Here is a 14,538-nt window from a genome sequence, read left to right on the forward strand (position 1 = left end):
GTCTGTCTCTCTCTCTCTGCCAGGGTCGCGGGAGGAGGGGAGGCGATGCGAGTGTTCCTGTTTGCGTTCGCTTGCGCCAGCTTCTCCAGCCCCTCAAGCACAAATGGGGAAAAGTCAGCTCGGATTATTGACTAGAAACACTACGTTAGAAGCCGGGGCTGCCCCAGCAACTGGACAGGTGCCAGCTCTGATCTCCAGGCTGGGTAGGTCTCACCTGTGGCAGAAACGCACAGCCTCCCCCGCCCTGAGTCCAGGATTTCGGGAGGGCGGGAGTGGGGAGACTCCCGAGGGGAAGAAGGATCCCCGAAGCACCTGCGCCACCGGATCCCACTACCTGTGCGTCTTCCGAGTCCCCGCATCCTCCGAGCTGGACCCCGGGCCATTTTTCAAGTGTCTCACCAGCTTTTGGACGCAGAGCCTCAACGGTTGCTTAGCTCATTATAAATTCTCTTCTTTATACTTTTCAAGGCTGTAGCCATATAAACAATCGGTTTTCTTTGTATCATATAAAATAAAAGATTCAAGATTTTTCCCCAGCGGCAGTATACTTGTAATTTTGTTTGGACTTTGAGAGCCGCTCTGTAGACACTATAGGGTATACTGAATTCCAGAGATGTAAGAAATCGAGAGGCAAAAAGCTAAAATTATTTCAAAGGACACATCTCTAAGAGACACTGTTGGACTGTAGCTGGTCTTTGAAAGATTTAATAACAAGTGTATCTCTTCTCTGATCTTGTTGAATTGTAGAACAGACCCTGACACCAGCAATTTTCTTCACTTTTCCTGCCTTTCTAATGATTCCATCACTACTTTCTCTTTTTTCTTCAGGACCTGCAGGCATACTTGGAGACATTAAACCATGAAGCAAAGAACCAAAACCTTTCACCAATTTTATTTGATCTAGAAACAATTAAGTAAAAGTGCTGAAGTCCATGTTATATGGGGAACAGGAAACTTCAAAATAAGCAGAGAAAGCTGGGGGCTGGTTTCCATGGTAGCAGCTTGCAGTAAAGCCTAATTCCTTGTGACAAAGAGGTCATCTTCCTTTTCAAATGTGTTTATGATCCCTTTGTGCATTGTATTTTGGCATAAAGGCTTCTATGCCCTGTCAGGGCTCCGCAGGCAGCTCTATGACTCTCAAGGGGGTTTATTGCCTCCTTGGTATAAGAATAGCAGAAAGAAGCCAAACTAGTGCCAGTGTGACAAAAGATAACCTCACGGGCTTGCTGTTGCTTTCTTTCTGTTAACACATAAATCTTGCTATGCACTGAAATAATTTAAAAATGAGAGATTCTGGGATAACTTTGATTTTGTGTTTTTTCAACCTTTTACATAAATTGAAACACTACATGCAAACATGTACAAGAAGATTGATTCAGTGTGAGGATATAATTATTTTTTGCCTCACTTTCCAGATAATTTTGAAAAAGAATTCAAATGAGATAAAACCTGGAATATACCTTTGAAGATGTATGGAGAAAGTCTAACCATAAACTTCAGAGGGCTATTGCATTAATACATTAATACTTCTTTCATTTCACAGTACCTAGAACATGATCAAAAAGAAGACAGAATCAAATCTATCTGAACTAGTATCTTCCTTAACTCAAAACTGCCATGGCAGCAGCTTGAAATAGACAAATAAGAAAACTTGAATTTTGCTATTAGAGCAGTAAAGCCACTGAAAAGTTTTGAGTTCAAACCCAGTGTTTCTTCTGAATTAGAAGGAAGTCAAACCTTACTAACAGAGCTCTTGATAGCTTTGCAAAAGAAGTTCCTGTCACTTTCAGGAGACCTAGGAGAGTCCAACTGACATCTTCAGTCTGGTAAGAATCAGAAAGGCTGTAGTGAAAACTGAATTTTATTTCTCAGTGAGCAAATAATTCAGTTCTACTAGAATAAAACTTCTGGAATCTTAGACTATTCTGCTCGCTTACATTCAGGAGAGTTGTCGAGACTTCCTAGAGTTTTTTTCAGAGCAACATGGTTCTAAGCTACAGAAGATGAAACTGAACTGACAAAGGCACTGGCCAGAGACCTTTACAGAGACCTTTACATTATTCTGAATCTCTCAGATATTAATGTCTTTCATGATAACAACATGTATAAGATGGTAATGGTGATACTGCATTACAAAGCAGGCTGGAGCAAATCCCTATGGTGACAACTACCTGGTTCTTAGCTCTCCAGATAATTGCTAATTCTTTTTTTAAAAATTTATTTATTTTAATTGGAGGCTAATTACTTTACAATATTGTATTGGTTTTGCCATACATTGACATGAATCTGCCATGGGTGTACATGTGTTCCCCATCTTGAACCCCGCTCCCACCTCCCTCCCCATCTCATCCCTCTGGGTCATCCCAGTGCACAGCCTGGAGCATCCTGTATCATGCATTGAACGTGGACTGGCGATTTGTTTCACATATGATAATATATATGTTTCAATGCCATTCTCCCAAATCATTCCACCCTTGCCCTCTCCCACAGAGTCCAAAAGACTGTTCTATACATCTGTGTCTCTTTTGCTTTCTCACATACAGGGTTAATCATTACCATCTTTCTAAATTCCATATATATGGTTAGTATACTGTATTGGTGTTTTTCTTTCTGGCTTACTTCACTCTGTATAATAGGCTCCAGTTTCATCCACCTCATTAGAACTGATTCAAATGTATTCTTTTTAATGGCTGAGTAATACTCCATTATGTATATGTACCACAGCTTTCTTATCCATTCATCTGCTGATGGACATCTGATAATTGCTAATTCTATCTCTTTCCACCAAAAAGACAACAAAGTTCAATTTTCTTCAGTGGTGCTCTTTTCTAGTCAGTCAGTTTAGTCGCTCAGTTGTGTCTGACTCTTTGCAACCCCATGGACTGCCACACACCAGGCTTCCCTGTCCATCACCAACTCCTGGAGCTTGCTCAAACCCATGTCCATTGAGTCCGTGATGCCATCCAACCATCTCATCCTCTGTCGTCCCCTTCTCCTCCCACCTTCAATCTTTCCCAGCATCAGGATATTTTCCAATGAGTCAACTCTTCGCATCAGGTGGCCAAAGTGTTGGAGTTTCAGCTTCAGTATCAGTCCTTCCAATGAATATTCAGGACTGATCTTCTTTAGGATGGACTGATTGGACCTCCTTGCAGTCCAAAGGACTTTCAAGAGTCTTCTCCAACACCACAGTTCAAAAGCATCAATTCTGCTCAGCTTTCTTTATGGTCCAACTCTCACATCCATACATGACTACTGGAAAAATCTTTGCTTTGACTAGATGGACCTTTATCAGCAAAGTAATGTCTTTGCTTTTTATTTTTATTTTTGTCTCTGCTTTTTAATACTGTCTAGGTTGGTCATAGCTTTTCTTCCAAGGAGCAAGCATCTTTTAATGTCATGGCTGCAGTCACCATCTGCCCCAGCAAAATAAGGGATGTTACAAGATCTTTTGTAAGAGAATAGGAGAGTATTCATAGATGTTAGACTTCACTTTTTGATATTCATGACACACTTTAGAATTTTGATAGCATACTTGAAGGGATTGGGAGTCTTCAAAAAACATAACAAAGCAGCTATGATTATACCAAACAGTATCTTCACCATGTCTCATGGAATCTGTAACAGTCACAACCATCAGCCACTGCCCTTCAGCACTGTATCACTGTTTGAAAAGAATTATTTCTTGTCTTAATAGTGCCTCCTATATACACTTGGCAATATTCCTACACATTTCATTGGTGCCATCTTTATTCTACTCTGGAATTCTTAAAGCCTGTGATTTCATTTCATTTCATCTGGACAAAATCCTGCTGCTGGATACTGTGGGGGACATTTCTAGTCTGTATCAATGTCTGATGTTCTAACCCTACTGGGCATGCTCAGGCCCCTTACAATAGACAAGACTCCATCTGTGGTCTCTATCTTCCTCTTGTCTTGAGTGGGTTAGGCCAAAATTTCAAAGCTGGTTGGACTTCTAGGGGATCATATAAAGAGTATATGAAGTGTCCACCTCAACTCACAGTGGATGTTACTTGAGGGAGAAAAACTTTTGAGTTAAAAGCCATGAAGATTGGAAGGTTGTTATTGCATCATAACAGCCCACTTTGATTAACATGGATATAGTTTATTTGAAGACTTTATAACTTATTTGTAGCAAAGAAAAAAAAAGTTTGAAAGCTTGGTGGCTCACCTCTGAATGGGGCTTCCCCAATGGCTCAGTGGTAAAGAATCTGCCTGCAGTGCAAGAGTCACAGGAGATGCAGTTTCAATCCTGGGTTGGGAAGATTCCCTTGGGGATGGCATGGCAACCCACTCCAGTATTCTTTCCTGGACAGAGGAAATGGACAGAGGAGCCTGGCGGGCTACTGTTCATAGGGTTACAGAGTTTGAAGATTCTGTTATAAAAGATAATTTTAGTTTTGGACATGCAAGAAAGCTTTATGCCTCAAAGTCTATAGCCATTCTAAAACTTCCCTGGTGGCTTAGAGGTTAAAGTGTCTGCCTGCAATGTGGGAGACCTGGGTTCGATCCCTGGGTCTGGAAGATTCCGCTGGAGAAGGAAATGGCAACCCACTCCAGTATTCTTGCCTGGAGAATCCCATGGACGGAGGAGCCTGGTGGGCTACAGTCTACGGGGTCTCAAAGAGTCAGACACAACTGAGTGACTTCAGTTATCACTTCAGTTATCATTTTTAACTGTACAGTTAGTTTAAAGTATATTCAGTGTTTTCAACCAATCTCCAGAACATTTTCATCTTACAAAACTGTAACTCTACACACAGCAAACAACAATTCCCCATTTCCCCTCCCCTCCAACCTCTGGCAACCAATATTCTTCCTTCTGTTCCTTTGAATTTGACTACTTTACATACCTTATGTAATAAAAGCTATTTTATTTTTAAAGCATCTAGTGTCACTGTCCTCATTTTCTCTATTTTATTTTAATAAACTAATTTTATTTCTCCATACTGCTGATGTAGAAGTAAGTATGTATAAAGTCCTTTTATTCACCACACCTAGCCTTTCTGTTATCTTGTGGGAAATAACAGTATGGAGCTGTAGTCTCCTTTACGTAGTGTTACTGATTGCCTGAAGGCGGTTTTCTGGGAGGGCATCCATTATTTGAAGCCATCTATCCTTGAGAGAGTCCTGCACATAATTATGTATTTGCTACATCCTATCCAGAATGTGCTCTTGCATGCTTAGTCGTGTCCAACTCTTTGCGACGCTATGGACTGTAGCCCGCCAGGCCCCACTGTCCATAGGATTCTCCAGGCAAGAATACTGGAGTGGGTTGCCATTTCCTTCTCCAAGTGGAAATCAATCCTGAATATTCATTGGAAGGACTGATGCTAAAGCTGAAGCTCCAATATTTTGGCCAGCTGATGCTAAGCGCCGACTCATTGGAAAAGACCCTGATACTGGGAAAGATAGAAGGCAAAAGGTGAAGAGGGCAGCAGAGGATTAGGTTAGATGGCATCACCAACTCAATGGACATGAGTTTGAGGCAAGCAGACATCCTGGAATGTGAAGTCAAGTGGGCCTAAGAAAGCATCACTATGAACAAAGCTAGTGGAGGTGATGGAATTCCAGTTGAGCTATTTCAAATCCTGAAAGATGATGCTGTGAAAGTGCTGCACTCAATATGCCAGCAAATTTGGAAAACTCAGCAATGGCCACAGGACTGGAAAAGGTCAGTTTTCATTCCAATCCCAAAGAAAGGCAATGCCAAAGAATGCTCAAACTACTGCACAATTGCACTCATCTCACATGCTAGTAAAGTAACACTCAAAATTCTCCAAGCCAGGCTTCAGCAATATGTGAACCGTGAACTTCCTGATGTTCAAGCTGATTTTAGAAAAGGCAGAGGAACCAGAGACCAAATTGCCAACAATGGCTGGATCATAGAAAAAGCAAGAGAGTTCCAGAAAAACATCTATTTCTGCTTTATTGACTATGCCAAAGCCTTTAATTGTGTGGATCACAATAAACTGTGGAAAATTGTGAAAGAGATGGGAATACCAGACCACCTGATCTGCCTCTTGAGAAGTCTGTATGCAGGTCAGGAAGCAACAATTAGAACTGGACATGGAACAACAGATTGGTTCCAAATAGGAAAAGGAGTTCGTTAAGGCTGTATATTGTCACCCTGTTTATTTAACTTATATGCAGAGTACATCATGAGAAACGCTGGACTGGAAGAAACACAAACTGGAATCAATATCAATATTGATTGATATCAATCAATATTGATATTGAGGTTATCAATATCAATAACCTCAGATATGCAGATGACACCACCCTTATGGCAGAAAGTGAAGAGGAACTAAAAAGCCTCTTGATGAAAGTGAAAGTGGAGAGTGAAAAAGTTGGCTTAAAGCTCAACATTCAGAAAACGAAGATCATGGCATCCGGTACCACCACTTCATGGGAAATAGATGGGGAGACAGTGGAAACAGTGTCAAACTTTATTTTTCTGGGCTCCAAAATCACTACAGATGGTGACTGGAGCCATGAAATTAAAAGACGCTTACTCCTTGGAAGGAAAGTTATGACCAACCTAGATAGCATATTCAAAAGCAGAGACATTACTTTGCCAACAAAGGTCCGTCTAGTCAAGGCTATGGTTTTTCCTGTGGTCATGTATGGATGTGAGAGTTGGACTGTGAAGAAGGCTGAGCACCGAAGAATTGATGCTTTTGAACTGTGGTGTTGGAGAAGACTCTTGAGAGTCCGTTGGACTACAAGGAGATCCAACCAGTCCATTCTAAAGGAGATCAGCCCTGGAATTTCTTTGGAAGGAATGATGCTAAAGCTGAAACTCCAGTACTTTGGCCACCTCATGCGAAGACTTGACTCATTGGAAAAGATTTTGATGCTGGGAGGGATTAGGGGCAGGAGGAGAAGGGGAGGGCAGAGGATGAGATGGCTGGATGGCATCACTGACTCGATGGACGTGAGTCTGGGTGAACTCCGGGAGTTGGTGATGGACAGGAAGGCCTGGCGTGCTGCAATTCATGGGGTCGCAAAGAGTCGGACACGACTGAGCTACTGATCTGATCTGATCTGATAGGAGATAGTGAAGGACAGGGAAGCCTGGTGTGCTGCAGTCCATGGGGTCACAAAGAGTCAGACATGACTTAATGACTGAACAACAACAAAATTCTGAATGTGATTGGCATGGTACCATAGGCTCTGGAGGCTAGATGGAAGAGTAAATTGATTCCTGGGACACTTAGCTAGAACTCAAATAACAAATGAAATGTTATTTGATCCTGTTATATCCAAGCCTATAAGGGGACTATATCGATAAATTACAGATTTAGCTGAAGTACCAAAATCAGCTTATTAACTTTTTCAAGTATGTTATGAGGCTTCTCATTTTAGGGAAGCCAGAGCACTGAATTGAGTCAATAGGCTGAATTTTTGATAAGGATCTTTTTTGTTACTGATTGGCTATGTGACCAGGGGTAAGTCTCTCAGCCTGATAAAACTAGATATTTCTAGTCTCTTCTAGTTCTGACTTTCAAAGTTTTTTTTTTTTTTTTTAAATAAAATACTGTAGGTGTGTTTTTAGAAATACTTTGGACAAACCTCAACAGTTTTATGTTGATATGTATATTTTCAGAAAATATCTTCAGAAGAACTGCTGTGTTGATTTGTTAAAAATAGATGAAGAAAGCAAATTTTAAGTTGCTTTTCATAACTGTGTCTTTAAAAAAGGGAAATGGAGGCTGGAGCAAGGCAACTGAAATGTCCCTCAAGCTAGGCTAATATTTAACACTGAAATCTAAGACTTGCCATGCACTTTGAATACAGTCTTGTTTTTAGTCAGCATTTGCATTGAACAGAAAAAGTCAATCATTTTATGTAGGGAAGAAAAGCAAACCTTTAAAAAAGATTATCTTTCAAACTGTCTCCAAGTAGAAGATGACTATTTCTTTTATTCAGAGATTCATATTTCTTCATCTGCCTCATTTTTCTCTCATCTTTAAAGGTATATCTTGATTTGGGCATCACAGATCTACAAACACATCACACAAGTAATTTAAAATGGTTCTTCTTGGGGGAAAAATAGATTAAGTCTCAGCTCCCCATGAATGCTCTTGCTCTTTCCTTTTTAATAAAGAAGAGTTAGACTGGACCAGTGCCGATGGCATATTTACCTTCATGAGCTAAAAAAAAAAAAAGAAAAAAGTTAATTACTGCTCGGAGCAAGTTAGTCTGGCTGTCCTGAGCTGTCTTTTATTAGTTGTCCCCTTCATTAATTTCCCTCACTGGATTTGCTGCTAATAGCTGCCTGGTCCCAGTCAGCTCAAAGCCGCATCTGTGCCATTGAGCAGAAAAGTAGGATCCTGGCCAAAGGGGGGTGGAGATGGCATGAGGGAGACGCTATTTACAAATCAACTCTTATTAACATGATGGTCTGGTTTGCTGAAGAGGAGGGGGAGGGTGGGCCTCAGAGCAGAGAGCTGTAGAGCAGAGGAGAGGTAGTTAAAACTGGAGGAACCAGCCCCAAGCATGGCAGTTTGGATTTTTGCTTGATTCCTTATGAACTAGTGTTATCCTCCTTGTTTTCCAAAGGCTGGATGCAGTATACTACTCTGTCACTGAATTTCATGAAAAGTAATAAAAGTATGTATCTTTTAGTAAGGAGATCTGATTTTAACCTTATCATGCAGAGACTTGGAGAGATCCAAGTCAACATATGATTTTTTCCTTTATAAGTTTATAGCTTATTTTTAGATATTAATTCAATGAAAGACAATGTATTGAATACATATAACGATTCTTAAAATTCTTGTCCAGTTACGTACATTGCTTTGGAAAGGTTCAGCCATCTTTATTTTTCTCACACCTATCACTAACAAGAATACTACCTTACTAACTTATTTTGTTTACCTTGTCTGCCCTCACTGGAACATCTATGAGTGTGTGTGTGTGTGTGTGTGTGTGTGTGTGTGTGCTGTGTATGCATGTTTATGCTTCATTCAACACTATCGCCAGCATCTGTAACAGTGCCTCCCACATAGTAGGAGCTCAGTAAGTATTTGTTGAGTTAATGCTGATGAAGGAAGGAAGTTTTTTTTTTATAGACAAAGAACAATGAGTTCCAAATTCTTATTTATATGCATACTCAGTTATGACACATCTCAAAAGTTCTCCCCTCCTTTGTTTGAGAAGAAGAAAGTAGGGAGTTAGAATGTTAACCCTCCCCTCAGCCCCTGTCATAGACAGATGTGGTCATTATTAACAGGTCTTCCTGAGCTATCCTTTTTTTTTTTTTTTTAATGCAACAGTTCACCTTTTCCAGCCATGCCTAGAATCTTCTGAAGCCTTGAAGAACATTGAGAAGACCTTAGAAATGAGATAGTGGACTAGGTGGGAGTTAGCCATTCTGGATATATTCTCTATAAACACAGTTGTTTGAACAGGTTGAGGTGACCATAAGGCCTTTCTATGTATGTTGCAATATGCTTGTATTACACTTATAATTCACATGGCTCTATCACAGTAAGATAAAAAACTAAATTTGAATACTCTGAGTATCACATACCCAGGCTTGGGGATCAGTTAGCTTGGGTTCAAATCCCGTTTCTAATACTCATTAGCTGTGTGGTCACCTTAATTGTAGCTTTGGTTCCCTGTTTCTAAGTAGAGCTAAGTGAGCTAGTACACAGAGTGTGGTTAGGACATAGGAAGTCCCAACAAATGGCTGCTGTTTTGTTATTGTTTGGAAATGTGTACTAAATATGAAACCAAGGGTAGTCACCAGTTATCCTTTAAACTATAAATTGCTTAATAAATAATGGCCTACAACTTACCTTCTGTGATGAATCTTCCCTTTGAGTATTTTTGCAAAAACTTGCGTGTCCTCCAAGTGTCAGGTCGCCTGAACAATGTTTGCTCAAGATGTTCTTTCATGAACTTGGAGTCAGCTCTGTCTAGTTTGAGCTGGTTTTGACTGGCTGAGACCACTGACCCGCCAGCTGGGCATGCTCAAGTGTCCCCTTGGTGACCGCGTGACGTCAGAAGCCCCAAAACTCCACCCTCACATTGTGCTAACCGCACCATTTTCCTCCCATGAAGAGGTTTGCAACTGAGTTGTACCTTGGGAATCTACATGGAAGGACCCCTATCTCAGGTTTTCCTTGTTTTTGATCACCTTTCTCCATGGTCCCCATGCCTCAGCTTTATCCCATAGATATCCCCAGCCTCTTGCCGGGGGGAGGCAGGTTTGAGACTTGGCCTCCTTGGTCCTCACTTGGCTGACTCCTGAATAAACCTTATCTCTGCTTCAAAACTCCATGTCTCAGCACTTGGCATGCTGAACTTTGGGGCAAAGTCCAGAAATAAATATACATGGTATTTTAAGTATAAAAATCCAGATTAGTAAGAATCTAGAATAATCATAACTACCATTGACTTGAGTGACATTATTTATAGTTAATAACTATAATTAATATACTTCTTTGGTGAATGATATAAAGCATTTCATCCTTTGATAATATTATACATCATGGAACAAGAGAGGAGCATATATAGTGTGGTTTTGGAGGGGTTGTTTCAATAATTGAAAAGCATATCCCCTTGAACCTGAAATTCTAATTTTAGGAAGTTACCCACAGAAATTCTCTTTTTGTCTCTTATTGTCTCTCTTTCTTTACATACACATGTACACACACATGCTCAGATGTTTATTATAGTGTTACTTGTAAAAAAAAGCTTGGAATCAAGTTAAATGTTCGTCAATAGGGCATGAGTTAAACAAGGCACGCCACGGTCACATGGTGTGATACTATCTACCATGCTAAGAATGGAATAACGCTAAGTGAATTGACCCGCAGTTGACCACAAGCTTATCCTCCATTACTAACACAGCCAATGTGCTTTCCAGGAAACATGGATGTTTCTTTAGTCTCCAAATGGGGCTGATCACTAGAATCCCTTGTGTTATATGTTATAAATTTCCAGCTCCTTTCCCAGACTTATTATAGGATGAGACTTATTGAGGCTAGAGCCCAGAATCCTTTTTTTTTTTTTTAAACTTGAATGATTCTGACACAACCAGTTTGGCACTAGTTCTAGGATGGCTGTTCAGAAACTGTGGAGTGAAATAGTGCAGATAAATAGGAAGGATTATTTCTAGACGGCCTTGATTAAAATGCACATATATAATTTGGAAGGGCTCTTTTGCAAAGTGAGGGGGAGCTGTATTAAGGTAATGCTTCCGATTTACATTCTTTCCGGTTTCTCACAGATGGGCTTTCTGACAGGACCTGTGAATCAGTTAGCAGCATGAAGCGGTTTGCAGCATCCCTTTGATGAACTCTGAGCCCTGGCTGGTGCACTTTCAACTTCTCCCACCACTCACGCTTGCAGATCACCTTAGTACTCACGGGGTGAGGTGAGAAAGAAGTGGGCTTCTTGGGTAGCATCCTGTCTGGCTGGAGAACCCAGGTGCTCACACGTGCTCTCAGTTTTCCTGGCGAAGGAAATCATGGCTGTGGGGGTCGTTCTTGGCACTGCGCCTTAGTAGAAGAGTGACGTGGGCAAAGTCAAACTGTTCCTCTTACCTCCTCAGTGGTTTATTTTTGGATTCTTCAGTTTCAATGACATGCTGGGGTTTCTCTGCCAGACTTCTTGGCTCTAACAAAGATGTTCTTACCTGTGGATGATTACAAAAGTAGATGTGCTGTTCGGGGAAGAAGGTAGAGAAGTCCTATTCTGCCATTCTGCTGATATCACTTCAATTATGTTTCTCTGTGCTAGACTGAAATAAGAAAATAATACTATGTACAGCATCAAAGACTATGTATAGCATCAAAATATAAACTACTTAGGAAAAACTTAATAAAACATGGGCAAAATGTACATGCTGAAAACTAGAAAGCATTTATGAGAAACATTAAAGAAGACTTAAATACATGGAGAGATGTATGGTACTCATGGATCAGAATATTTCACACGGGTTAAAATGCCAATTTCCCCCTATTGTGGTCAGTCTGCAGATGCACAATTGATCTCTGCCCCATCCACAATCTGGATGTCAAGACTGATGATGCCACACATGTACCAAAAGGGTGTGAGATTATTATTCACATAAGGAAGTTTTCTGGGAAGAACAAGGCAGCCTCCCAAAGGAGGGCAAAATGGCTTGAAAGAGTGGGCTTTGGGTTTTATGGTGTTTAGAGGATAAGGCTTGTGTGAGAGCTCTTTCCATGGGTTGGGGTTTCATGCTTTTAACTTCCTGCCGGTGCCACAGGAGACAGCACCTGAGCTTTCTGGTCTGCTTGTCCAGATGTGGGACAGAGAGGTAAGGCAGAGGGGTGGGGCTTCATAGTTGTCAATCAGCAAACATCAAAATTAGAGTCAGACACTTCATTAGAGTCCCAATTCGATTTATAAATCCAATACTAACCCAATTAAAAGTCCTCTTTATCCCTGATAATTTTTTTTTCTGAAGTCTATTTTGCTTGATTTTGGTTTTATGATGTACCCTTAATCTCAGTGATGCTTAGCTGCTCTGGCTAAAGGACAAACCACAGTCTTTAATTCAAGAAACTTGAAAAATACCCTTCTTAATGCACTTTAAAACACCTGGTTTCTGAGCCAAAACCAATAAATTAGGTCTTCTTTATTGCTTATTTTTATAATAATTCAGTTCTTTATTTGAAACATATAATGTAATAATACATATAAGGACAGCGTTTATAATAATCATCTTAAAAATTAGATAACCAACAAATGTGACCACATAATAGTAGAATACTCCTAGAGATAATGAGGCCTTATCACTAGGATCCAAGAACAAGTGATAATCAATTTCTCCAGAGTCAAATGATTGGCAGATGCATCAAATAATGATAAAAATAAACATTTTAATAAAACACTGGGAACTATTTTTTTTAACCAATTTTAATTCATGTATCCAAAATAGCTTAATTTTAAACACTAAAATCAAAATCATGGAAAATAAGAGGGGACTAAATCTCCCTAAGTGATGGAGCACTCATCCTTTTTTTTTTTTTACCCAGACAAAAAACAAAAACAAATAACAAACAAATAAAGAAAAAAAACCCCCATCCACCCAGGAGCTAATCCATTTTCCACACTCATTATCATTCAGATGAGTCTTTTGTAAGACAAAGATGGCGGCATAGCTTTTTTCAATGTCTGAGAACGCCTTTCTTATTTGGATTTTACAAATAAAGAGGACCCTCTGGATCTAATTAACAGATTTTTCACCTGCCATCATTCATTCATTCAATTCACAAACATTTATGGAACACGTGCTATGTTCATGGCACAACTTTAAATACTGTATTACACCAGGAGTTATGCCCCAATGGGTCAATCATAAAACTACACTCTTAATTAATCTTGTGATTTTTAATGATTTAAGTCTTTCATTCAACAGGGCCTTATTAACGACCAAGTGCTAGGCTAGGCACTGGTGCTGACAAAATGAACTCACAGTCTCTGCTTTCACGCGCTCATAATCTAATGGGGGAGGCAGATACATAAACAAGTAATTACTGTGCGATTGAGGTCCCACCATGAAAGGTTTGTGATGATGTAACGGAGACTCTGCAAGTGTGTGCAAGTGTGTATTTGTGTGTATGTGTAACTAGAGGGAAGTAGGAGAAGAGTCAGAGAAGGTCTCCTGGACGAGGTGACACTTGAGCTGAGTCTTGAAGGGCAAGTAAGAGTTTCCCAGCAGAGGCAGAGGTGGATACTGCAGGCATAGGAAAGAGCCTCAGGAAACAGTTGTAGGAAGGCACGTCGTACCTGGGGAATTGCAGTCAGGTGAGGCTGGGAGGATGTGGGGCTACTGGGAGGTGAGGTCGAAGAGAGATGGAACAAGAGGATCATGTTGAGTATTATTTAGGCTGAATCGTATGAACTTGCCAATATAAGATGATTTTGACTTAAAAAACAAGTAATTTGATACAGATGAAATATATTTCAAGGTAACATGATAATGGTAAATAAACATTAGTATTATAGAAAAAAACCAAAGAAACTTTTTGGCCAAAACCCAATAAATAACTACATGAATGGAACCTACTACTGTTTCCATTGTTATTTACATTTCCCACTTCTTCATACCCTGATTAGAACTGACTTTTCCTAAATACTTGTAACCGATGTTACCAACAGTGGGATAATTTCCAAAATATATAAACAGCTCATACAACTCAGAAGGAAAAACCTAAATAACCCAATAAAAAAACAGGCAGAAGACCTAAATAGACATTTCTCCAAAGAAGACATGTAAGTGGCCAATCAGATCAGATCAGATCAGTCGCTCAGTCGTGTCCGACTCTTTGCGACCCCATGAATCGGAGCGCGCCACGCCTCCCTGTCCATCACCAGTTCCCGGAGTTCACTGAGACTCATGTCCATCGAGTCAGTGATGCCATCCAGCCATCTCATCCTCTGTCGTCCCCTTCTCCTCTTGCCCCCAATCCCTCCCAGCATCAGTCTTTTCCAATGAGTCAACTCTTTGCATGAGGTGGCCAAAGTACTGGA

This window comes from Bos mutus, chromosome 6, assembly GCF_027580195.1.
Source record: "Bos mutus isolate GX-2022 chromosome 6, NWIPB_WYAK_1.1, whole genome shotgun sequence".
In the NCBI taxonomy this organism is placed as follows: domain Eukaryota; kingdom Metazoa; phylum Chordata; class Mammalia; order Artiodactyla; family Bovidae; genus Bos; species Bos mutus.